Source organism: Sciurus carolinensis, unplaced genomic scaffold (assembly GCF_902686445.1).
Source record: "Sciurus carolinensis unplaced genomic scaffold, mSciCar1.2, whole genome shotgun sequence".
Classification (NCBI taxonomy): domain Eukaryota; kingdom Metazoa; phylum Chordata; class Mammalia; order Rodentia; family Sciuridae; genus Sciurus; species Sciurus carolinensis.
This window is the reverse complement of record NW_025920431.1, coordinates 35,505-60,820: the sequence shown is the minus strand read 5'-3', so window position 1 is coordinate 60,820 and position 25,316 is coordinate 35,505. Positions and strand designations below refer to the sequence as shown.

The window sequence follows — 25,316 nt, the reverse complement described above, 5'->3', positions numbered from 1 at the left end:
ATCTTCTTATCCTTATCAGGTGCTCTCCTATTTTCTTCCCCTCTTTCATTGCCAAAACATCTAAAGTTTCTACATCCTATGCTCTCAGGCCTCTCCCTTTGCTCCCTGGAGTCCCTGTATTTTAAACTCACCTCCTTACTCCTGACACTGTTCCCTTGAAGGTCATCCATGACCAGGTTCCAATTTCTCACTACTGAGTTTGGCATTTTAAAATGTTTTCCCTTGGAATGCTTTCTTTCCCTTCTTTTCTGGCACTAAACTCTTTCATTTGGACTTTTCTGCTGTCTTTCCTTTGACTTAGTCTTGTCCCACCACCTTCTGACTACAAGCAGTCCCCAAGGATATAATTTATTAAGGGTTGACAGTTACATTCAACATTTCATGTACACGGAGGTTATTTAATCCTCATAACAATCATGCAAGACTGGAACTAGTGAATCCTTTTGTGAAACCTTCATGAAAACTCCAGCTCTTGACCTTCTACTGTAGGATAAATAAATGCATGCATACAAACATCTGAGTTAATGTCATCTCCAGAAAGGAAAGCTCTCAAATTATTTCCTATTTCATATCCTCAAAACTCCAGCCCCATTTTGATAAAGTACTACTTGACAATCTATCAGTTCCTTCAGAGTTCCATCCCAAGAATTCTACCTAAAATTTATTTTCTAATCATTTTCTCCTGTCCTTGTTTTTGGATCCCTCAATCAGCTTAATCTGACTTTCCTATTATTTCCTTTGTGTTCCATTGTTCTTTCTTTTCATTATAGAAAGTAGCAAGTGAAAGTCTCACACTTCTTCCACATATTTTACTATTCACCACATTTTCCCATGAAAAAGTCTTTTTAGCACTCCAAATCTGCAGTTGTTCTAATCATTCCATCTGGTTCCATCTGGAGGGCCACTTCCTTTTGTAGGATAAGTCACCATCCCTCATCCTTTCAGGATTCCAAGTTAACATTTTCCCTGGGAAGCCCTGATCTGTGGACACCCACCACCCCACCACCAGTGCCCTCATAAAATAATTGCGAATCCCGTGTTTGAGGATTTTTGTGGTGAGTTCCCACTTTCTCATCAGAGTCTTCTGAATCTGGAATGTTGTCCATTCTTGTTTTCTACTAATTTATTATTAATATAATATTATATTATAATATTATTATAATAAATATTATATAATATTATTATATAATAATATTATATAATATTATTATAATAAATATTCTTTGACCCATTCCTGCTTTATTCTTTCACTTTGCTGCTGTTCCCTGATTTTTAATACTTTTCTTTGTTCTCATCTTATCTTTCACATCCTTCAAGGGCCTATTATAGCCGTCTTTTAAGTACCCTTTTTTACATTTCTATTTAGCAATCAAACCCACAATATTTAGCAAAACCCTTGATTTCTGTTACATGTATACCTATCTTATCTCTTACTAGTAGATTTGTAAGATCTTTAAGGATGGTGACAAATATCACCTTTTCTTCACTATTTACTACAGCTCATAGTCCAATATAAAATCAATACCAGCACTCAGAAATCACTGACTGATTGATTAGTTAATTGATTGCCTTGTTGATAGACTATGGCTTCTATCTTCTCTACTTTTAGATACATGGACAGTCAACACCATACCATTCAGGGAGACTACATTGATAGCATGGAAGAGATTGCTGATTTGGTGGGAGTCAGGCCTAATCTACTGTCTCTGGCCTTCACTGACCCCAAGTTAGCATTACAGTTATATTTGGGACCCTGTACTCCAGTCCAGTTTCATCTACAGGTCCCTGGAAAGTGGGATGGGGCTCGAAAAACTACCTTAACCACTGATGATTGTATCAGGAAGCCTATGAAGACAGGAGTAATTGAAAAGAGTAATTCCATAGCTTCAACAAAGACAATGAGCAGGTTTATGCTAGCTGTTATTTTCTTTGCAGTGATTATGGCTTATTTTTAGATGTCCCGTTGTCAATGCCCTGGCTTTCATTGGGAAGCTCAATCTAGAGATGGCTTCCAAAACTAACAAGATGGAACAACTCTCAGCTTCATATTTCCCAGAAATTACTTCTATTTCTCTTTCAGAAGCATTGATCCTCTTTCTGCTTTTTTTCGACAATGAAATCCTGGGTTTTCATTTGTGTTGATTCATCCCCCCTTACTCTTGTAATCTGTCACTTTTTCCTTCCAATAATTCCTAGACTGTGAGCTCAGGGACTCCTTTAGTCATTTTTATATTATGTCCTTAGGCATGTTGATTATCAAATATTATGGTGGGAACCCTAAATCAGCATCTCTGAAAAATGACTAACTCCATGTAATTTTTTCTGATAGGAAAATTTTGTCAACAATAAGGAAAACTGGGTGTGATATATCTAAGAACTCTGAAATATTTTTGCAACCTTTCTTAAATAAAAAACTATTTCAAAATTAAAATTACTTTAAAAATGTATTTATTTGATTCAGAATTTGACTCAGAGCTACAGTCTAGTGGAATTTTCTTAGAGGAAGAACATTAACTATACCATTCATTTATATTACTATGTGTTTACCTGATTACTTTCAAATTAAGTTGATCTAATAAAATATAATCTAACTTACCATAGCAAACTTTGCCTCCTTTTCTGAGTAAATATTGACTATAATTGTATTGACTGAGAAATGGTGATACAAAATCCAAAGACAATTTCTTCAATTCACTTAGATAAGTTTTCTTGTATATGAGAACATGAAGCCAGCAGTCCCCACAAATGACATTTTTATTAAGGGCAACTACATGCATAACTAAGGTAATATTACTTAATACTTTGCCTTGTTACTATGGCTAATAGTAATACAATAATAAACATTCTCTAGACTGCCTACTTGGAAGTTCACAAAGTGCATGATTTTCCATGCTTCTGTATATTATTTTGTTGTACTTTCAGTAAATTCTCCAGCTAAATAATACCTTCATCATCTTCAAGATTCAATTCATCTGTTTTCTCTTCCCTGAACCCCAATATGAAATACTGGGTTCCTGTGTGCTTCTACCTCACCTGTTGAAAATCCTTATCAAACTACATGGTAACAGTTCTTTTACATGTTTCCACTTTGAATTAGTAAACTCTTGGAAGGCAGATTCTTTTTTTTTTTTTTTTTTTTTTTGGTTGTGGTGCTGGGGATCGAACCCTGGGCCTTGTGCTTGCAAGGCAAGCACTCTACCAACTGAGCTATCTCCCCAGCCCCGGGAGGCAGATTCTTTGCAATCGATTTATGTGTTTTTTGTGCCTAGTGTAGTGAGTGCCTGGAACACAGTGAAGCATCCATAGACTAATTAATTGAATGAATACATGTAACATGGGAAATAAAAATATGATTGAGTTTTTAAAGACTGAAATAGTGAACAACACTTTTAGAAAACATTAAGGAGATCGGGGGTGTTAACATTTTGAAATGTCTGTGGGGTAAACATGTTCTTTCAGAAGATATTCTGGAATAGATCACTGATCTGAGTCAGTATCTAATATTCTGTTGTGGTTTGAAACACAAGTGTCTGTCTGTAACTTATTTACTCAATCAAATAGGTCTTTTAAAAAGTCAGGATCAACATAAAAAACAAAGTGGGGTATATTCCTCATGCTGCCTAGAGTTCTTCATTGCTGTTTCTCTTTACTTTCTCAAATCCTCTTGCTCCTTTGAAGTACTGGTCACCACCTCTCCTCATTGTAGTTATTTTCAGACCCATTTACTCTCCTTCATTCTGTAAATATTTTAGAATCAAGCTTTGTGCCTTTCTCTGTAAACATAACTACTCCTGCAGTTGACTTTCATATCTAGGTAATAACTTTCATCAATCCAACATATTAGTTAGGATTAGGTTTGGCTATATATAATAGAAAAGCCCCAAACAATAACATAAATAGGACTGAAGCTTATTTCCCTCTCATATAAAAAAGTCCAGAGGTAGACAGACCTGATATATAACAGCTCCTTAGTTCCTTTCTCTGCTGTACTATTCCCAGCTACCTCATGGTCCAAGGTGACTGCTGGATTTCAGCCATTCTCTGAACAGCCACATAGAAGGGAGGAGAAATGTAAGGTCACGCCCTTTCTTTTAAGGAGATTTAACAGAAGTTCCACATAGAATTTCCACTTAGATCTCACTGGAAGAATGTAATCACATATCTAGCTACCAGGGAAGCTAAGGGATGTGTCTTTATAAGGCAACATACTAAGGTTATTGAAAAGGAAGAGAAAATGAATGTTGAAGTGGCCTTTAACACTCTGTCATCTCATTTTTCAGTTCTGTAACCTTATTCCAATGATTTTGTGATCCACCTCACCTACCTACACTTATGGTCATATCTAAAACAATGCTAATAACTGCAACATCACTGAAATCTCAATTTCAAAAATCTTACTCTCTAAACCACCTCTTACCTACTAAGCTCATTCCCTTTGGTACTTAATGCCATCAGCCAACAGTTCTTTGACTCCACTGGACCCTCCATCAATCTGCTCTTCATTTCCCGGCCCAACAGATTTAAAATCCACCACCCAGCATTATAATCCCACCCTGCTATGCACTCTCAACTCCTTTGTTGCCTTTCTCCATACCTTCTTGGATAAATTTTACCTTTGGTGTATGCCCACACCCAAAAAGCTAAATATGGTAAGTCAAAAATACCACTATGGTGGATTGGCTTGTCTTAAATTCATAACCACCAAACATACCTAGACCTTCAGTACAATCTGCCATTCACACTTAGGTTTTCTAGTCAATTCTCTATACTACTATTCTAGTTTATTACTTCACACCTCCTACCTGTTCAAACTTCAAATACTTGTCTCCTCTCCTCAGTCAGCTAATCACCTTGCTGCTTTTCTTTCTCTAAGAGAACAGAAGCAGGGCTCAGGATATAGCTCAGTTGGTAGAGTGCTTGCCTCACATGCACATAAGCCCTGGGTTCAATCCCCAGTCAGTCACAGGGGAAAGACAAAGGAATTGGAGGTGAGAGGAGAAAAGTAAGGATAAACAAAAGGAGGTGCTCAGGCAGTCAAGAATTTGGAGGGGTGAGCAAGCAGTTGTGGTAAAATTGCACCTCTTCCCTTAAACTGTTTTTGATCTATAGCAAGAAGATGAGTTCATAAAGAAACAGAGTAAAGAATGGTGGTGCAGTGTATGTTAAGTAAATTTTTCAACTTCATAATACAAGAACAGACTTTATAACAAACAGTGCTGCTCCCTAAGAAACTGTGGCCTCTGTGACTTGGAGTTCCCCAGTTTTGGCTGCCTTCCCCATCACTATGCCTAAGTAGCATATCTTGTTAGAAATGTAGTGAGCAGTATTCCTGTACTCATCACTCAGCAAATTTTTACTGAAAGCTTACTCTGTACACAGTGTGTGCAATATATGAAAAGGGATCAAATCTGAATCTATGCTGTTATCAGCTGTCAAAGCAGTGATTCTAACACTTTAAAATATGCTTGTTAAAATGCAGATTCTGGTTCTGTACATGAGGATGGGACCTCGGATCCTGCTTAGATTCTAACAAGCTCCCAGGTGATACATGAATGCTGCTGGTCTGTACATATAACACATATTGAGTAATAAAGGTTTCTTGTAGGGAACGGTAAGTCCCATTATCATAAAATCTTGGACTCCTCCCAACCCTAGAATTGTCTGTGACCTTTTTATACATTTTGTGTGCCTTCTAATGTTTTTGTTATTGCCCTTTCTCTTGGAGTTTATTTCTTCTGGAGTTAATCATTGCAAAAATGCTATTTCTTAGCTTATAAGAGTATTCTCCTTCTTCTAACAATTCACTAATTTGTCAGGGTCTATCTACTATTAGACACTTCATCTTGAAATATTCCCCAGGACCCCAATTCGGGCTGACTGGACATCCTGTGGCTCTGCACAGTTTCAGCCTCTAGCCTTGACCTCTACTTCCCTCTTCCTGAAGATGAAGTCCATGTTATTATTTTATCCCAGTCATCACTCAGAGAGACGGCTCATAAAATGTTTCAGCACACCTGGGGCCGCATGAGGTGGCTGTAGAGAAGGCTGCACTGCTTCTGCAGCATCAAGCCTCATGCGTCCTCTGAGCTGTCCCCTTGCCAGGCAGCAAATACTCTAGAATACGTGTGCCTAGTCTTGAAGATCAATAAAGGGCACAATTTAGTTGACTGTTCAGTTTTCATCGTATATTTTGTAGTTGTTGTGACACAGGCTGTACTTTCAGGCCAGCTTCTCAAGTGGGAGAGACAGCGATTCCCAGATAGCTCCATTCCGCAGTAGTCCTTCAAAATGTTTCCTTAGCCTAAAAGCAACAATTCATCGCTTCCCTGAAAACCTTGCTTTCAATTGAAGGAGTTATAGGAAGAGGTCAATTGTGTTCCCCCGCCCCCAACAGAAAAGACAGATGGAGCTGACAGCAATGTGATTACCATCCTAATGTTTCTAATAACTTAGAAGTGTCAGCATAAATATATTTAATTCTTTCTGGTAGGCTGTTCAGGGGAGAAATAGAAAAATGGAGGGATTGAGGCAATTGGGGGATATGTTTGAGGCTTTAGAGAGAAATTAGTTTTATTTGCCACAGCAGTAGTACATGAAATTTGGATGCTATGGTTTGTGTTTTGGGATCCCAATTGAGAACATCATCATACAGGTGAGATATAAGAGTGGTTGAAAGGGACATTTCATGGGGCTTTTTCTCCATTCCTTTTTTTCCTCTCTCACTTCAGAACTTCTTCCTCATCATGTGATCTGTCTACCCAGCCATCTGTATTTCCTTCTTTAAAGCTTTCCCAAGGTGATCGACCTCATTGTATTTTTACCCATTTTCCTACATCAATGACTCAGGATTTAAGTACATTGTATTTGTCAAACCATGACTGAAGTCATTGGTGTCCTGAATTAAAGCCAAATTGTTCTGTGTGAATTGGGGCCTATTCTGGATCATTCTTTCCCTCACTCCAATCTTGCCATGTGGCAAGAAAATGGTTCATATAATTCTTAAGGTCCCATCCAAATCTAAGGGTTTTCAACCTACCCTTTTCTTCCCTCTGTATTTTACTAAAACCTCTTCAAACTATAATTTTAATTGTTGTTTTCACTCTTTCACCAGTGGTTCTGCTGTTTTACTTAAAGCAATCAACCTTTTTTCTAGTCAGCTGCACTCATTCCTACCACAGAAATGTCATGTCATAAGTGGAAAGGCTTTGCTTGAAATGTTGGAGTATTAGTTATTTGTGGCTTTCAAATTCTAAATGAAAAATCCTAAGTTATAAAATAATTGATAGAAACAATGGCAGTGGGACCTCCATTGGATGCCAGCCTTTTTCAGCAGACTAATTCAATGGTTCTCAATCTTATTTATGTATTAGAATCACCTGAGATGTGTTTAAATACTTTATGGAAAATTTGAATTATTTACAAAGTACCTCTCCCCAAGTTTAGAGATTGATCAAAACATGAATGAATGTATATCATCCATACCCTAATCTACTATTCTTCCACCAATTGTTTTGAAGCAAATTCCAGATGTTATAACAAATTATGATGTACCTCAAAAGATGAGGCTTTTTCTCTATTTTAACATAATCACAGTCTCATCTGGGATGATTTTAAAAACAGATTCCCAGATCCTATGTCTGAATTAGAATCTTAGGCTATTCTTAGCATATGCAAAAATTCCTGTCTAATGCAGCCAATCAGACAGAATGCATTGCTTTTAGAATATGGATACTAGGTTTTCTCTTATGCTAATTCCTTGTAATATTGTAAAAGCCTCTTCAGTTTTCTTTTTCTCAGATTTTTTTCTTTCTTTTAGTTAATTAAACTAAACAGCTTCTAGGGCTGGAACCTAAGGCCTCATGCATTGTAGGCAAGTGCTTTACCACCGAGTTATATTCCCAGACCTTGGATTTTATTTTAGATTATGTGCCTGTTTTCTCAGACTGTAGTTTTGAGGAATAGTGAGAAACAGTATGGAAAGTAGACTTTTCCATTCCTCACCACCACCACACACAAAAAAATCCTAAGTAAATAAGCGAGTCTTTTTTTTTAATGCACTTCATTTTGTTTGGTAATATCTTTACTTAACACTGTATAGTCCTTTTTACGTGTTAACAGTTTAAGCCAGTTTAAGGCAGAGCTTAGCAAACATTTTCTGTAAAGGACCACATGGTAAATATTTTAGACTATGTGGATAATACAGTCTTTCACAACTGCTTTCCCGGTGGCATGAAAACAGCTGTAGATAATAGGCATACAAATGAGTGTAGCTATTTTTCAGTAAAAACTTTATAAAAGCACTTGGCTTACTGGCTGCAATTTGCCAACTATTGGTCTAAAGGGATGGTAATTAAAAAAAAAACCAAGCAGTTCATATTTTTCAGAATCCTGCAAAACTTATTTGATTATATAATTGTTTTTGTTAAAGGAAACTGTGTTTTTGTCTTTCAATGTTTGAGGTGCCAAAATTAGCATTCCTCAAATACAGTAAACCTGGCAATAGGTGAGCAAGTAAGATTTTATAACCACTTTTTTGTTCTAGTACTGCCTCTCACTAACTAGGCCAAGTCCTCTACCACTAAGCTACATTCCCAGCCCACTGTTTCTCCATTTTATAAAATCAATGATCTGTTTTTTTTATTTTAATTAACTGATTAATCTGTGGTTCTTGGGCTTGAACCCAGGACCTTGCATAAGCTAGGCAAGTGCTCTGGCACTGAGCTACTTCCCCAGACCTTCAATATTAAATTTTTAATGTCCCTTCTTTGTGAAACTTATTAGCTAAAATAGAGTTTATAAATTTTTTATGAAGTTTTGTATCTGTAACTTTTTCTTAACAGCTGATAATTGAGAGTTGTTTATAGTTGCTTGTGAAAAATATATACCTGAATTAATTTTTAAAAATATACCCATCTTTTGTTTTCATTTTTTTCTCTCTCTTAAGAGGTACTCAGAAGCATGTTATAATTGCCTGCCTATGAATTAAACTGACTGTAGGTAGTAGGGTTTTATTTCTGTTTTCTTTTTTTTAAGGGCAATCTTGAGGCTCTGAGAGGGTAAGTAATGTATGCAAACTCAAAAGTTAGACTATGATTTATGCAACACCTGAGTGTAAGCCATTTGACCATTTTTGGTTCAAGATGAGTTAGTTCTTTTTCTATGGTTTTTAAAAATCTGATTTATTCTAATTTTAAGGCTTATTTCCTTAGCTGAAGCCTAGCATCCCTATCTACCCTAAGAAGGAGAATAATTGTTTTAAGAGATCTTGGGTCACAATTTATTTTAGGGATAACCTACTCCTTCTTACAGCTCACTGGGAACAAAGAGTTTGTATCATGCAGTAGGATTTGGATGACTCCATAAAGCCCACCCAGCAGGCCCAGCCTACTGTTATCTGCTGGTCTGAAGGAGGGAAGGAGGTCTTCATTTCTATGTCTTTCAACAACTGGAGCACCAAGATTCTACTGATTAAGAGGTGAAGATAAGTTTCTTGGTTGAGGCTGAGGGGTCCAGAGCCTGAACTGATATCCCTTCTAATAAGAGTGAACAGGCTGTAATTCCCATCTCCAACCACGAGATGCTTTCTTTGTAATATGCCTTTTCTGTGACCACTTAGTATATATGGCATTGTTTTTTAACCTCATTGTGAGTCAGATGCTTCACCACTTAGAATATCATTACCTCAAGGGAATTTAACAGCTTTGTGGCTGTATTCTTTAGGGTCGTGTCACACAGGTCTTTTCCATGCTTGGAAGAAGCCTGTAACTGACAGCATCTGTTTCTCTGACTTCTGCACTAAAGCAAAACACACCATAAATTTCAAGGCGGTAGTGTTATGTGGTACTTGCAGAGCAATGATGAATTAACTGATTATTAGCATGGCCAAGAAAACCAGATAGATCATTTTCCAGTAATGGCTCACCATTACTTAAGGACTTCTATACCCCAAATCCATTAAGGTACTTATACTTGTGAGGGATCTGTTCTTCTAGAGCAAAATAGTTATACCAAGATGAACCATTTTGGGAGATCATGACTATTTTTTTTCTAGGCATTGGTTTAAGGACCAAAGTTGTTGTAAGGGTTGGCAAACATATGTCCAAGATGACATAGATAAAGAGATTGAATTTATACATTATTTTTTACACAAGGGACACAGTGGCTTAGGTATATGGGAAGTCATTGGTATAATACTGTAATTACCACTTGGTTTTCTATATTCTGTCTTCTTAAACTAACTTGACTGATCTTCTGTTTTCTTCTACAGCCATAATGACTTTGTTGTCATCTTGGATCTCCCTGAGGGAAGAGCACCAATACAAGTTTTTTGTAGATGGACAGTGGGTTCATGATCCATCAGAGCTAAGGTTTTGATCTCCAAAGGTCACCATGACTTAGCAGCCTCATTTTAACTATCATTGCTCTCTGAATTGATGGTAGCAGTTCCCTTACCCTAAAGGATTCCTCTTGATAAAAGATGGAGATGGTGAGTGTGATCATTTGAAACCTTTAGTAGATGCAGAGAGTAAGTTGGATGGAAAAGAGGGATTTGAAAAGGGAATTCAAGAATTTTTTTCTGCTTATTGTTTCAGCCTGTGGTTACCAGTCAGCTTGGCATGATAAACAATTTCATCCATGTCAAGAATTCTGATTTTGAGGTGTTTGATGCTTTAAAACTAGGTTCTGGAAAGCTCTGAGACATCTTGTCAAGATAATTTTAAAATATTTGTTCTCTTTTTCTTGTCTTTCCTGTAACCCAGAAGTGGTTTTTAAATTTCCTTCTTGAAAATGGTCTTTTAATTTTGTTTTTTATTTCCATTTCTTCTCAGGAATCTTCTGAATCCTGTATATATGTGCACCTATTTCTTATATAAACATTTAGATACCCTTCTTTATACCAAAAAAATCTGTCTAGTGTACTTTAACTTTTTAACCCAGTATCTACAGTAAGACATTTATTTTTTATTGCAACCCAATACACACATACATAGATATACAGAAGTGTAATGTGTGGTATAATATTTGCCTTTATTCCATGTGATGTATTATTTTCTGTTTTTTAAAAATATTTATTTATTATTTATTTATTTTGGTACTAAAAATTGAACTCAGAGACCCTCTACCAACTGAGTCACAACCACAACCCCTTTTATTTTGAAACAGGGTCTCACTAAATTGCTGTGGCTGGCCTTGAACTGGAGATCCTCCTGCCTCAGGCTTTTGGGTCACTGGGATTACAGGCCTGTGCCACAGCACATGGCTGCTACTGTATTATTTATAACCCATTAGTGGATTATAGCCTATTGTTTGAAAACTTTCTAGTAATATTTCAAGTTTTCCATTGATCTTTGGTGGTATCACCCAGCAGAGACTAGAGGTTCTGTGTTTGTCTTATTAAGCTGCCTCAGCTTAATCTGCCAGTTTGATAAATTGGTTGACAGTTCTGTAGTTTTATGAGACCCTACAAGTATAGTACTCCTTGAGGGAAAGTAGCTTCAAAAACAAAAACCACACACACAATAGCATGCAATTCTTTTGCATATAATCAAAATTTTGTAAATTTTTTATTTAAAAAAATCCCTGGTAGGAGAAAAGATCTCTATATACTTTTGTTTCTTCTTTTTTTCCTTGCAGTACTGAGGATTGAACTCAGGGCCTTGTGCTTGCAAGGCCACTCTACCAGCTGAGCTATATCCCCAGCCCCTTTTGTTTCCTATAATATTATTTTTTCCAAGACCTTCATCTCTACTTAATTTACTATGTCAGTAATGCAAATATTCTCTAAAACAAATTTATAATTACTGTTTTGCTACTTTACAGTAAGATCTATGCCCGTCTAAAGAACTGTGGACTGTATTTACACTAAGTATTCTTCTCTCTTTGAGTTCAAAGCCTGCCTCTGCTATTAAGTAGTTTTACCATTGGACAAGGCCCTCAATTCTTTTTGTTCTGTATTCCATAACAGTAAAATCAGGGGTTGGACTCAGTGTTTCTCAGCAATCACAAGTCCTGAAGTGGAACATATTAATAATCTCAGGGCATAAGGGTGACATGTTGTTTCTAAAACTGCATAGTATAATAATTATTCAGGAAATTTTGGATAATAATGTTTTCATTATATAAGCTATCAAAGTTAAGCTGGACATTCTTCTTGACTGGTGAGCAGTGATTTAAAAGGGTTTAAAGGTACAAAATTAAATTATGATGCCCCTGGTAACTACATTTTTGCATTATATGATTCTGACAGAGCAACCAATGAATAATAGTCAATCATAACTATACAGAGACCACACTAGCATACTTTTGATGTTTCTCACTTTCCTCTTTCACCTAATTTCCCAATCCATTGAGGTAAGCCTTAGAATACATTTTTATTAGATTTTAATTTGCACTAAGTTTACTGTAGCCAGTTACTCAACCAATTTGCATTTTTTTGGATGATGATGACGATGATAAGGAAATAAAAAAGAACTATTCTGTGTACTTCCCAGCAGTGTTTTGTGGAGCACATGACATAATAACTGGATGTGCTTTGGAAATTTTCTAAGATATTGTATAATATCACTGTATTTATTAATTTTGCTTTTGCTTCATATATGTTTAACTGAAATCAGTTCTTTTTTATTGTAAACAAATGGGATACATTTTGATTCTCTGTACATGGAGTAAAGGCTTACCATTTGTGTAATCATAAATTTACACAGAGCAATGTTGTTTGATTCATTCTGCCATTTTTCCCCCTTCCCTCTATACAGTACTTCCCTCCTCCGTTCTTAACCCCCTCCCTAACCCTAATCCTAAACCTAAACCTAACCCTAACCCTAACCCTAACCCTAACACTAACACCTCCCACCCCCCATTATATGTCATCATCTGCTTATCAGCAAGATCACTCATCCTTTGGTTTTTGGAGATTGGCTTATCTCACTTAGCATGATATTCTCCAATTTCATCCATTTGCCTGCAATTGCCATAATTTTATCATTCTTCATGGCGGAGTAATATTCCATTGTATATATATGCCACAGTTTCTTTATCCATTCATCAATTGAACGACATCTTGGTTGGTTCCACAATCTGGCTATGGTGAATTGAGCAGCAATGAACATTGATGTGGCTGTATCTGTGTAGTATGCTGATTTTAAGTCCTTTGGGTATAGGCCAAGGAGTGGGATAGCTGAGTCAAATGGTGGTTCCATTCCAAGCTTTCTGAGGAATCTCCATACTACTTTCCAGAGTGGTTGTACTAATTTGCAACCCCACCAGCAATGTATGAGTGTACCTTTTTCCCCACATCCTCTGCAACACCTATTGTTGCTTGCATTCTTGATAATAGCTATTCTAATTAGGGTGAGATGGAATCTTAGGGTAGTTTTGATTTGAATTTCTCTTATTACTAGAGATGTTGAACATTTTTTCATATATCTGTTGATTGCTTGTACATCTTCTTCTGTGAAGTGTCTGTTCATATCCTTAGCTCATTTGTTGATTGGATTATTTGTATTCTTGGTGTACAGTTTTTTGAGTTATTTATATATTCTGGAAATTAGCACTCTATCTGTAGTACGAGTGGCAAAGATTTTCTCCCACTCTGTAGGCTCTCTCTTCACATAACTCATAGCTTCCTTTGCTGAGAGAAAGCTTTTTCGTTTGAATCTATCCCAGTTGTTGATTCTTGTTGATTCCCAGTTCTTTTACTTCTTGGGCTATTGGAATCCTGTTAAGGAAGTCTGATCCTAAGCCGACATGTTGAAGATTTGGACCTACTTTTTCTTCTATAAGATGCAAGGTCTCTGGTCTGATTTCAAGGTCCTTGATTCATTTTGAGTTGATTTTTGTGCAGGGTGAGAGATACGGGTTTAATTTCATTCTGTTGCATATGGTTTTCCAGTTTTCCCAGCACCATTTGTTGAAGAGGCAATCTTTTCTCCATTGCATATTTTTGGCCCCTTTGTCTAGTATGAGAAAATTGTATTTTTTGGGTTTGTGTCCATGTCCTCTATTCTGTACCTTTGATCTACCTGTCTATTTTGGTACCAATACCATGCCGTTTTTGTTACTATTGCTTTGTAGTAGAGTTGAAGATCTGGTATTGCGATACCCCCTACTTCACTCCTTCTGCTGAGGATTGCTTTAGCTATTCTGAGTTTCTTATTCTTCCAGATGAATTTTATATTTGCTTTCTCTATTTCTGTAAGGTATGTCATTGGGATTTTAATTGGAATTGCATTGAATATGTATAGAACTTTTGGTAGTAAGGCCATTTTGACAATATTAATTCTTCCTATCCAAGAACATGGGAGATCTTTCCATCTTCTAAAGTTTTCTTTAATTTCTTTCTTTAGTGTTCTGTAGTTCTCATTGTAGAGGTCTTTCACCTCTTTTGTGAGATTGATTCCCCAAAATTTAATTTTTTTCGAGGCTATTGTGAATGGGGCAGTTTTTCTAACTTCTCTTTCTGAAGATTCATCACTTATGTATAAAAATGCAATGGATTTATGAGCATTGATCTTGTAACCTGCTACTTTCCTGAATTCACTTATGAGTTCTAAAAGTTTCCTGATGGAATTTCCACATTCCCCTAATTATATAATCATGTCATCAGTGAACAGGGATAGTTTGAGTTCTTCTTTTCCTATTCATATCCCTTTAATTTCTTTGGTTTGTCTAATTGCTCTGGCTAGAGTTTCAAGGACAATGTTGTATAGAAGTGGTGAAAGAGGGCATCCCTGCCTTTTTCCAGTTTTTAGGGGGAATGCCTTCAGTTTTTCACCATTTAGAATGATATTGGCCATGGGCTTAGCATAGATGGCCTTTACAATGTTAAGGAATGTTCCCTCTATCCCAATTTTTTCTAGTGTTTTGAGCATGAAGGGATGTTGTATTTTATTGAATGTATTTTCTTCATCTATCGAAATAATCATGTGATTCTTGACTTTAAGTCTGTCGATATGGTGAATTACATTTATTGATTTCCTGATGTTGAACCAACCTTGCATCCCTGGGATAAAACCCACTTGATCGTGGTGCACTATCTTTTTAATATATTTTTGTATGCGATTTGCTAAGATTTTGTTGAGAATTCTTGCGTTGATGTTCATTAAGGATATTGGTCTGAAATTTTCTTTCCTTGACATGTCTCTGTCTGGTTTATATATCAGGGTGATATTGGTTTCATAGAAAGAGTATGGGAGGGTTCCCTCCTCTTCTATTTCATGGAATACTTTGAGGAGTATTGGAATGAGCTCTTCTTTAAAGGTTTTGTAGAACTCGGCTGAGAACCCATCTGGTCCCGGACTTTTCTTTGTTGGTAGGCTTTTGATGACCTCTTCTATTTCATTGCTTGAAATTGATTTATTTAAGTTGTGTATATCCTCCTCGTTTAGTTTAGATAATTCATATGTCTCTAGAAACTTCTTGATGTCTTTGAAATTTTCTGTTTTGTTGGAGTATAGGTTTTCAAAATAGCTTCTAATTATGTTTTGTATTTCACTCGTGTCTGTAGTGATATTTCCTTGTTCATTCAGAATTTTAGTATTTTGGGTTTTCTCCCTCTATCTCTTTGTTAGTGTGGCTAAGGGTTTATTAATTTTGTTTATTTTTTCAAAGAACCAGCTATTTATTTTGCTAATTTTTCCGATTGTTTCTTTTGTTTCAATTTCATTGATTTCAGCTCTGATTTTAACTATTTCCTGTCTTCTACTACTTTTGGTGTTGGTCTGCTCTTCTTTTTCTGGGGCTTTGAGCTTTAGTGTTAAGACATTTATTTGTTGATTTTTACTTCTTTTTTGAATGCACCCCATGAAATAAATCTTCCTCCAAAGTTGTAAAGCTGATAAATAGGATAGCTCTTTCCTGGACTCAAGTCTATGATCCCTCTCCTCTTCATGGAATCTCGTTGCCATGTTAGGCAACCGTTTCCTTGTATTACTTGACACTTGTAGACCAAATGGGTTAAAAGTTATGATCCATGACTTCTATATTTAATATTAGTGGCCATGTATTTTTCTATGTATTGTCCTAATTTTTGTACTTTTCCTCATATTTGTGGAAATATCTTTTAGATCTTTCCAGTTCACCCCCTGGTCCTTATAGTCAAGAAATGTATGTATTTTGATCTGAAGAGAGATTCAAATCCCTACCCATCCTTCCTCCTCACCTACTCCAAGTTATTCTTTTTTTATTTTTTTAATTATTTTTTAATTTTTATTTATTTATTTATTGATTGATTGATTGATTGTAAACAAATGGGATACATGTTGTTTCTCTGTTTGTACATGGTGTAAAAGCATACCATTTGTGTAATCATAAATTTACATAGGGTAATGTTGGTTGATTCATTCTGTTATTTTTCCCTTCCTCCCACCCCTCCCATCCCTCTTTTCCCTCTATACAGTCCTTCCTTCCCCCATTCTTGCCCCCCTCCCTAACCCTAACTCTAACCGTAAAACTAACCCCTCCCATGCCCCATTATGTATCATCATCCAGTTATCAGCGAGATCATTCTTCCTTTGGATTTTTGAGATTGGCTTATCTCACTTAGCATGATATTCTCCAATTTCATCCATTTGCCTGCAAATGCCATAATTTTATCATTCTTTATGGCTGAGTAATATTCCATTGTATATATATGCCACAGTTTCTTTATCCATTCATCAATTGAACGACATCTTGGTTGGTTCCACAATCTGGCTATGGTGAATTGAGCAGCAATGAACATTGATGTAGCTGTATCTGTGTAGTATGCTGATTTTAAGTCCTTTGGGTATAGGCCAAGGAGTGGGATAGCTGGGTCAAATGGTAGTTCCATTCCAAGTTTTCTAAGGAATCTGCATACTGCCCCTCAGCTTGTCTCTGCAGCTCTTCCACCAAAAAGCCGCCTAGAACCTGGGACCCTGTTCTGCACCTAATCGCCTGCCTATGCAGGCCATCCTCTGGGCAGCCACCAAAGCCCGGGGGGTTGCTCTGAAAGGAAGCACTGTGCTGAGCATCTTCCTCTGCAAAGTTCCCAGTGGTCCGTGTTTACCGCTTTAGCGGGGGGAGGGGTGTCTCGCCAGGCAACTCTACTTCACAAAGTTCCCTGTGTCCCGGGAGTACCGCCCCATCTGGGATGCCTCCCCAAAGGGAGAGACTCACTCGGCGGCTTTGATTTGGTCCCAAGTCACTCACTATCTCCTCTTTTGACTCCTGAGTCCTGGAGCAATATGAAATGCAGCCGCCCTCTAGTCCGCCATCTTGAAAACCTCCCCAAAATCCTTTTAAAATTGACTGCAAAATCTCATTCTTGGGACACCTTAGGTCTCCGCTTCTGCTGCCTCCCTAAAGCTCAGGCTCTTCCCCTTGCGCCAAAGGAGCACATGCCAGGTCTCCCAAGTTATTCTTAACAAGGACACTAATATTGCAGGAGGATCTGGGGAACTGTAGGATTAATTTGGCCAAAATTCAGTAATCCTAGAGGTTGGGATTACTATAAAGGTATATTGAGATTATAAATCATATACGTAGGAAGAGCACTATAGATTCCTTTTAGCAAGACTGGGTTGTTAGCTTATTCAGGAACTAAAATCAAAGCTTATAGTTGTCTCTGTTCCTGAAAAAAATCAGGACCACAGTGTATTCTAGAACCAATTTCTGAGATTTCTGTTCCAACATGAGATAAAGAATACTTATCATTTGAAGATATACAAAATAGTTACAATTTTTGTTTGCATATAATTGACTTCTGTATTCATTCTCAATGATTCTCACTAAGATTGCATTTGCCATTTAATGCAAATCTTCCATAGTTTTTGTAGGTAAGATTTTTGTTTTAACTCTATTAAGATTAGCAGATCTTGATGCTTAGGGTTTCTGCCCTGAACCAAGAATTTTCCAAATTTTCTATAATAAGAATGTATTACTGATACATACTGCAGTGGATACACTATTGAAAGGAGATAAAGATAAGGGGTTCTTAACAGTCCCAGAAAGTTCTGAGAAAGAGTGAGCAGATGGTTTGTCATACAGCTAATGGTATTCTTTTTATTTTTTTGTGTGTCTCTTAGTGTAATCCAGCCTTACTTCCTGAGCCCAACCATGTTATGCTGAACCATCTCTATGCATTATCTATTAAGGTAAGTGGTATTCTTGGTTCTTCACATCTCAGCTATATGAAGAGTTAGGTGTAACATGTTGTGTAGTGGTTTCTTGCTCAGCTACTTCATTTTTACCTGAAGGTGACAGTAATGGTTAAGAAGAACTTACATTTTAGTCAGTGGGTCATTTGTTTTTAATTTCAGTCTCTGTGTCTGTGTTCTGGCTAGCTGACTTATCCAGTAATTTAATGGTCTATTTTGTTTTCCAGTTTCTTTTTGGGTGGCTAGAACCTTTATACCACTTACTTATTTGAGTTCATAGCAGTAAAACATCATTTGCAGAGTCAGTTTTAGCTTCTAGTTCAAAGAATGCTTGAATGTGATAATAAGACTTCTTTCTCCCATTTAAAATGTGGAATTGAACTACTTTTAGGTGGCATTATTGTATATACCCAAATGCTTGCTTCTCTCCTATAGAGTATGTAAAGGAGAAATGTGACCAGACTTGCCCTGTCCCCTCTAGCTCTAGAGTCCTCCTTGCTTTCTCTGCTATTTTAGAGTCTGGGATGAAAATTTCTGTTCTGTTCTATCTTGTCATGTCTGGGGTTAGGATGTTTGAATAGAGTTATACAGCTCTTGTGACTGTGAAACTAAGCTGATCATCATTAGAATGACCTGGGAAAGTTTGTGAGAATACAGATTCAGTGGCTCCAACTCCAAAGATTTCATATAAGAGCATTGAGATCCAGTCACATCCCCAACCCTTTTTAATGTTATTTTTATTTTGAGACAGGGTCTCACTAAGTTGCTGAGGTTGTGTTTGAACTTGTGATCCTCCTGCATCAGCCTCCCAAGTCACTGAGATTATAGCCATGCACCACCGTTCATGGCACACTGCTTTTATTTCTTAGATGTGTGTAGCTAGATTAGGGAAATCACTGGTCGAGTCTACTGTAATAGATTATATGGTAATAGAGAAATTTTTAAAATATATTGTTGAATTTCACTTTTATAATTGCATTGTGAGCTATTATTTTTAACCTCAGTTTTATAGATAAACTAAGACTCAGAGAAGGTCAAATTGCCAGTAATTAACAGACAGGACTGAGGTTCAATCTCCTTATCCTAATTCCATGTTATACTCTCTGCATCTTCATGCCAGGTTTACCAAGTAGGTCTTTCTTTGACCTGCTTCTCATTTCTACAAAATTTTTGCTGGGATTTTGTGTACTGGTGTGTTTTATTGGGTATCAAATCCCCATGTGCAAGCTAGGCAAGCACTCTACTCCTGAACTGCACCCCATAATTTTTATTTAATTTTGAGACAGGATCTTGCTAAGTTGCCAAGGCTGACCTCAAACTTGCTTTAGCCTCCTGAGTAACTAGTATTATAGGCATACACCACCATGCCCAACTGAATTTGAATTTTATCTGCCTTCTGTCATATTTAGGCTATGTGTCAGCATACTCTGGTCAAAGTGTTAACCTGAGTGCATTCATTATGGATGATAGAGTATGGGTTGGGGGGAAGGTAGGAAAATATATTGGTTTCTAAGTTGGATTGACTTGGGTTCTTTGGCTACTGAAAAAAAAATGACACCATGATTCCATCAAGGCCAAACTTGAATTGGCTTGTGCTTTCTAAAGCATCTTTTTCTGGTCTGCTTGACTTGTGGTCTTTTGCTTTATCCCTTCTAAACCCACCCTGCCTCTCCTGCAGTGACAAGGACCACTTCTGTCAAGGTGGTTCAGGGACATCCTGAATCTCTCTTCCCCTTTCTCTCTGGCCTCTGCGGTAACCATCCAATAGCACATATGCAGTTCTGGAGTGCCACATGCCTTTGCCTAACATCCCCTGGCTCCAGGGCACTTAAATTGACTGAAGATGAACTGCTTCATGTTTTCTGTCCAGTTAGCACTTTACATGCACTCATTCATATTCTGAAAGCAGCTCCTGTCTTGAGTGTTCCTCTTGTCAGAAATCAGAAGGCTTAAGGTAATATGCTACATATTTTAAGACCCCAAGTAGTTTTTCACATACTTCTCTACTACTTGGGATCTAATTTCCCTTCACTACTGCTTCCAAAGTCCTTAATAGTGACAGTTTATGAGAAGATCAAGTAAAGATATTGGGTACATGAAGGAGTCAAGATTACTGCAGACTTGTGTACCTGGATCTTAAGGGGGGAAATTCTGACTTTCATTCCCATTGATAACTCAGAACTGTGACCCTACAGCTCTTCTTGTTTTCTGTTATCAATTACAAAATTGAAGTTCTGGGTCACTATTACAAGTTGGGGGTTAGAACTGAATAGTGGCATGGGTATTGTCCTTAACAGGGCCTTAGAAAATAAGAGAAAGGGAAATTGGACAAGCTAAGGACATTTTAAATACACTAATGTTTGTAAATGTTTGTGATAACCTGAAGGTGATGTTTCTCTCCCCCAATTAGCAGAGTTGCATTCTGTAGATTGTCTGGGAGAGTGATTTACAGTTAGAATATCTATATGTGAAATAAAAGGAATTGACAAACCAGAGATCCACCAGATCAAGAGCTAGTCTGAGCTCAGAGGATTCTGAGGGTAGCATCTTATTTTCAGATGCAGCAGAGAACTGTGGTAGCAACTACAACTAGATGAACTAAAAGTTCAGGAGAAAAGGTAGAACTGTTCAAGGTGAACTGAGATCAATAGTCATTTTATCCTCTGGGGCCATTTGCTGATTATGGGGACTGTGTATGACATTTCCCTAGTTAGAGGATAGCTGATAATGTAATAAAGCTCCTAGCAGTATGAGCTAATAGAGGGTGTGTTGGAAATTTGAGATACTTCAGATGTGCAACTGGTTTTCCCCCAAAGGACATTTACTATATGGGAAGTGTAAAGAGACACCATAAAATCTTATAAGAAGCAAAGTAAAATCTCTTAAAGATGTATGATGCTAAAGTCATAAAGACTAACTAAAGCAAGGGGACTCAACTGAAGCACATGGTTCCAAAACATTTTCCAAGTATTAAAGTAAGGTAGAGTACTATAACTAAAGAGATTCCCCAAATGTTTTTGAAGAAGCAAACTGAATACCAGATTAAAACTCAAGGATACTTGTCAGAATCAAAAATATCCACCTCTCAACATGGTAAATAGCTACCATGATTGATAGCCAATCAAAAATTACTAGGAAGACTTCTAGGCAAGATGGAATAACATGAACTAGATTTACCCTGCCCCCCAAAACAACATTCCAGACACATTATATGAACCAATAGTTTTCAGAAATTGTCTTAGTCTATTTGTGCAGCAGTAACAGAATACGGAAGATTCAGAAATTTGTCAAGAAACCAGGCATGGTGATACATACCTGCAATCCCAGCAACCCTGGAGGCTGAGGCAGGAAGAACACAAGTTTAAGACCACCAGTCTCTAACTTAGTGAGGTCCTAAGCAGCTTAGTGAGAACTGTTTTAAAAATTTTTTAAATGACTGGGTACATGGCTCTGGTTAAGTACCTCTAGATTCAATCCCAGGTACACACACACACATACCATATATGTATAAGTACACATACACATATAAAACATTTATTTATTACAGTTCTGGAGACTGGGAAGTCAAGAACAAGGGGCTGGTATCTGACTAGGTCCTTTGTGCTATGTCATCCCATGTGGAGAGTGAAACTCAATCTTTTATAAGGAATTCACTCCTATGATAATAAAACCACTCCCACAGTAACAGTATTAATGCATTAATGAGGAAGAATCTTCATGGCCTAATCACCTCTTAATTTTACTATAATGGAATTTAATTTTGTAACATACTTTTTGGGAGATATATTCAAACTACCACAGATATTAAATACCAAGCAATGAACAATGATGACCTCTGAAATATTGAAAACAAATGAGGTGGACCCTTTAATTGATTACCTCAGCTTACTACCCTGAGAATATTTCTGAGTTATGACTGGAAATTTCTGAGTTATGATTTTCCAGCCTAGTGAACTGCCCAAGTTGAGAACATGGAGTACAGAACAGAAGGGTTTTCCATTAGTAGTAGGGAACATTTCTTTCAAGACTGAATGCTGATAGTAGGCATAAAAATGACCCTCCAAAGATATCTTTGTGTTCATTCCCAGAATCTATGATTAGGTTAGCTTATATGCCAAAGTGTAACTATGATTATAGATATAATTAAGGTTAGCTTGAAATGGGGAGTTTGCTTTGGATTATTCAGTTGAACCCAACTATAAATGGAAGAAGCTATCAGTGATGTGATATGAAAAGATCTTGACCTATTTGCTGGCTTCAAAGTTGGAAAAAGAGGATAATGAACCAAACCATGTAAGTAGCCCCTGGGAACTAGAAATTAAGGAAATGGATTCTCTCTTAGAGCCTCCAGGAAAGAGAGGCTTTAATTTTAATCCAGAGAGACCCATTTTTGAAGTTAGGAACCAAAGAAGTGTAAGATAATTTGTGTTGTTTTTAAGCCACTGAATTTGCTGTAATTTGTCACAGTGGTCATAGAAAAACTAATGCAAAATCTAAATCTTAAAATGACAAGTCATGGGGATCAAGTTACTTCAACATGTCTGCATCCCAGAACAAAGCTTAAACATATTTACAGAAAACAAAAATACGTAGCACTGAGCAAGATAAAATTTACCATATCTGATAGCCAATAAAAAATTATGAAGCATTCCAAAAATAGAAAAATTAAACCATAATGATAAAAAAGTAATTGAAATTGACTCAAAACTTACAGAGAATAGACACAGCAATGGATATTGAAAGATAATTTTTTGTACAAATTTGGAAAGATTAACTATATGTCCACACATGTACATATTTATATCACTTGAGCTTCAAGAGATTAGAGCTACAAATCATGAGAGGAAAAATACTCAGATAAACATTAGACATTGCTGTTGGATATGGAAAATGAAAAACCCCAAAATAGTGAGGCCTGAAGAAAGGGAGTGAAAAAGAAAGCCAGACATTAATAGCATTGATCCTTTCCCAGTGCATTCCTGCCCAATGACAAAACAATCCCATAGAAAGGAATCCAAAGCATTGATTCTTCCCCAGATAAATCCTTTCCCAGTGGCAGTACAATGGGACCCTGAAGGGAAAGAGATAAGCACTGAACACTGACCCCAGACCCTCCATTCTTCTCCAAGTAAAAATACTGCCCAAAAAAAACAAATTTTCAAATTCTCACAAAGCTGTTTCCTGAGTGCTCAAATTGCTGACCCCAGACCCTCTCCCATTTCACCCTGTAAGACAGACCCCAAATTCCTGAATGCCCAAGCAGATATGCTCAGTACTTAAGTCACCTCTTAGTATAACTGATATAAACCCGGTCTCCTCCTTTATTCAGTGGCCCATTCTCCACCAGGAGAGTGGGTCCAGTGGTGTCACCCCATTCCCAACCCTCATCCATTTCTGCATGAGACTTCATTCCTGAATAAAGAGCTGATCTGTGAAGTTTGTGTCCACAGCATTCTTTTTGTGCTAACAATTGCAAACCAATACAAACCACTCAAAATGAAACAAACAAAAAAGGCTTTTAAAAATGAATAGTGCAGGGGAATTCAAGATGGCGGGCTAGGGGAATGCTGTATTCCTTGTTGTTCCATGAACTGGGATTCGAGCAGCAGGATTACTGCTTTGAGAGGTTGGTGAAAGAGGGATTTCACTAAAACAGTATTGAGCTGTCAAAATATCTTAGAGACTCAGAAAGCTGGATATAAGATTATGTAGAGGGAAATGAGAGGGAGAAGGGGTATGAAAATGGTGGAATGGGAGAGACATCATTACCCTATGTACATGTATGATTACATGAATGGTATGAACCTGCATCATGCACAACCATAGAAACAAAATGATGTACACCATTTGTGTACAATGAATCAAAATGCACTCTGTAAAAAATAAAAAAAAAAAATTAAAAAAAAAATACTACATTAAAGCCAAGCAGTTTGCAGTGCTGGTTCAACACAGAGGGAGGGAGAATGCAGAGAAACACAACAAATTTAGTAAGAAAAATTCTGAGATCAGAAAAGCAGCCTGCCCTCAGTTGATTCAGAGGCTGCACTGTACATAGTGTTTACCAACTGGTGCCAAAGAACTGAGGTGAGAGCCATCTTGAGGTGGCCATGCTGCAGCACCTGCTGCAGGAGCTGGGAGATCTGAGCAAATGCAGCTATGTTACTATCGGCGTGCTGGGTTTGTTGTCTCTGTTCAGCACAGAATTGAAGAACAGGACACAGATATAGCAAGCAAGAAGCAGGTTTATTGCCAAAGGTAATGGGGATAGACTTTTCTGAGGAAAAGGGGCTCCAGAGCTGGGAATCCATTGGGTGGGTTTTGGTCTGTTCTTTTTATGGTCTCTGGAATTTTCTCCTTTCCTTATCTCTTCCCCTGTCTACACATTCCTCACTTATCAGTTGGTGACCCCTCTGTCCATGTGTCTGTTTTAGCTTTTCTATTAGACATCTTCCCCTTGCCCTTTGCTTTGGAGCACAGAGGATATTTTACCCAGGGGATTTCAAACCTGAAAGGCGAAGGGGAGCCCGACTCACTTTCCCCTTTGAGTCTGTCGCTTGTAGAACCAGGTCAGGAATTTGAACGGGTAGGTGTATAAGCTCAAGGACCAAACTCAGGAAGCATGGAAAGGCTGTGTCCATGGGTAGCAGAGGATGTGAAGGATTGGCTTCCCTGTCCCATGAGTGGTGGCTCCTGGAATCCAGACTCCCAGCAGAGATAGGGTAAGTGCTGGGCCCTATGTGTTGATTCAGTTTCTCCAGAGCAGTCACCACCCCTGAGACCTGATTAGACTTAAGTCCCACCTACAGGAACTCCACTCTTAGAACTCTGCAGCAGCCACACCCTGGGAGTGCAGTGGTCTGGTCTGTGCTGACAGAACTCCAGCTGACAGGACTTCCCATCCCATCCTACCTACTGGTGAGAAGGGAAGCAGAGAACTTTTGAACTCCAACTGGCAAATTGGTGAGCAACACAAAAAGAGGAAGGTTTAAACAGCCCTTTGCCCTTATGCTCATGCTCAGTATATAGTTCAAATACAGATGTAAATAAAGACAGTTGGGCATAGGCAGTGAATGAAAAGTGAAAAGGCACACAGACAAACCACTCCAGACGTGGGAAGTCACACAAGAGATTTTATTAGGCAGACTAACAGTGTCTACCCAGAAAGAGAAAGTGCACACAAGAGACAGTGTGGTGGGAAAC

At 37.5% G+C, this 25,316-nt stretch overlaps 1 pseudogene; it reads left to right on the top strand.

The window, feature by feature from the left end:
* The window catches only part of LOC124975725 (5'-AMP-activated protein kinase subunit beta-2-like), a 30,270-nt pseudogene extending 12,157 nt beyond the window's left edge, over nt 1–18,113 (top strand).
* Nucleotides 18,114–25,316: the final 7,203 nt, after the last annotated feature.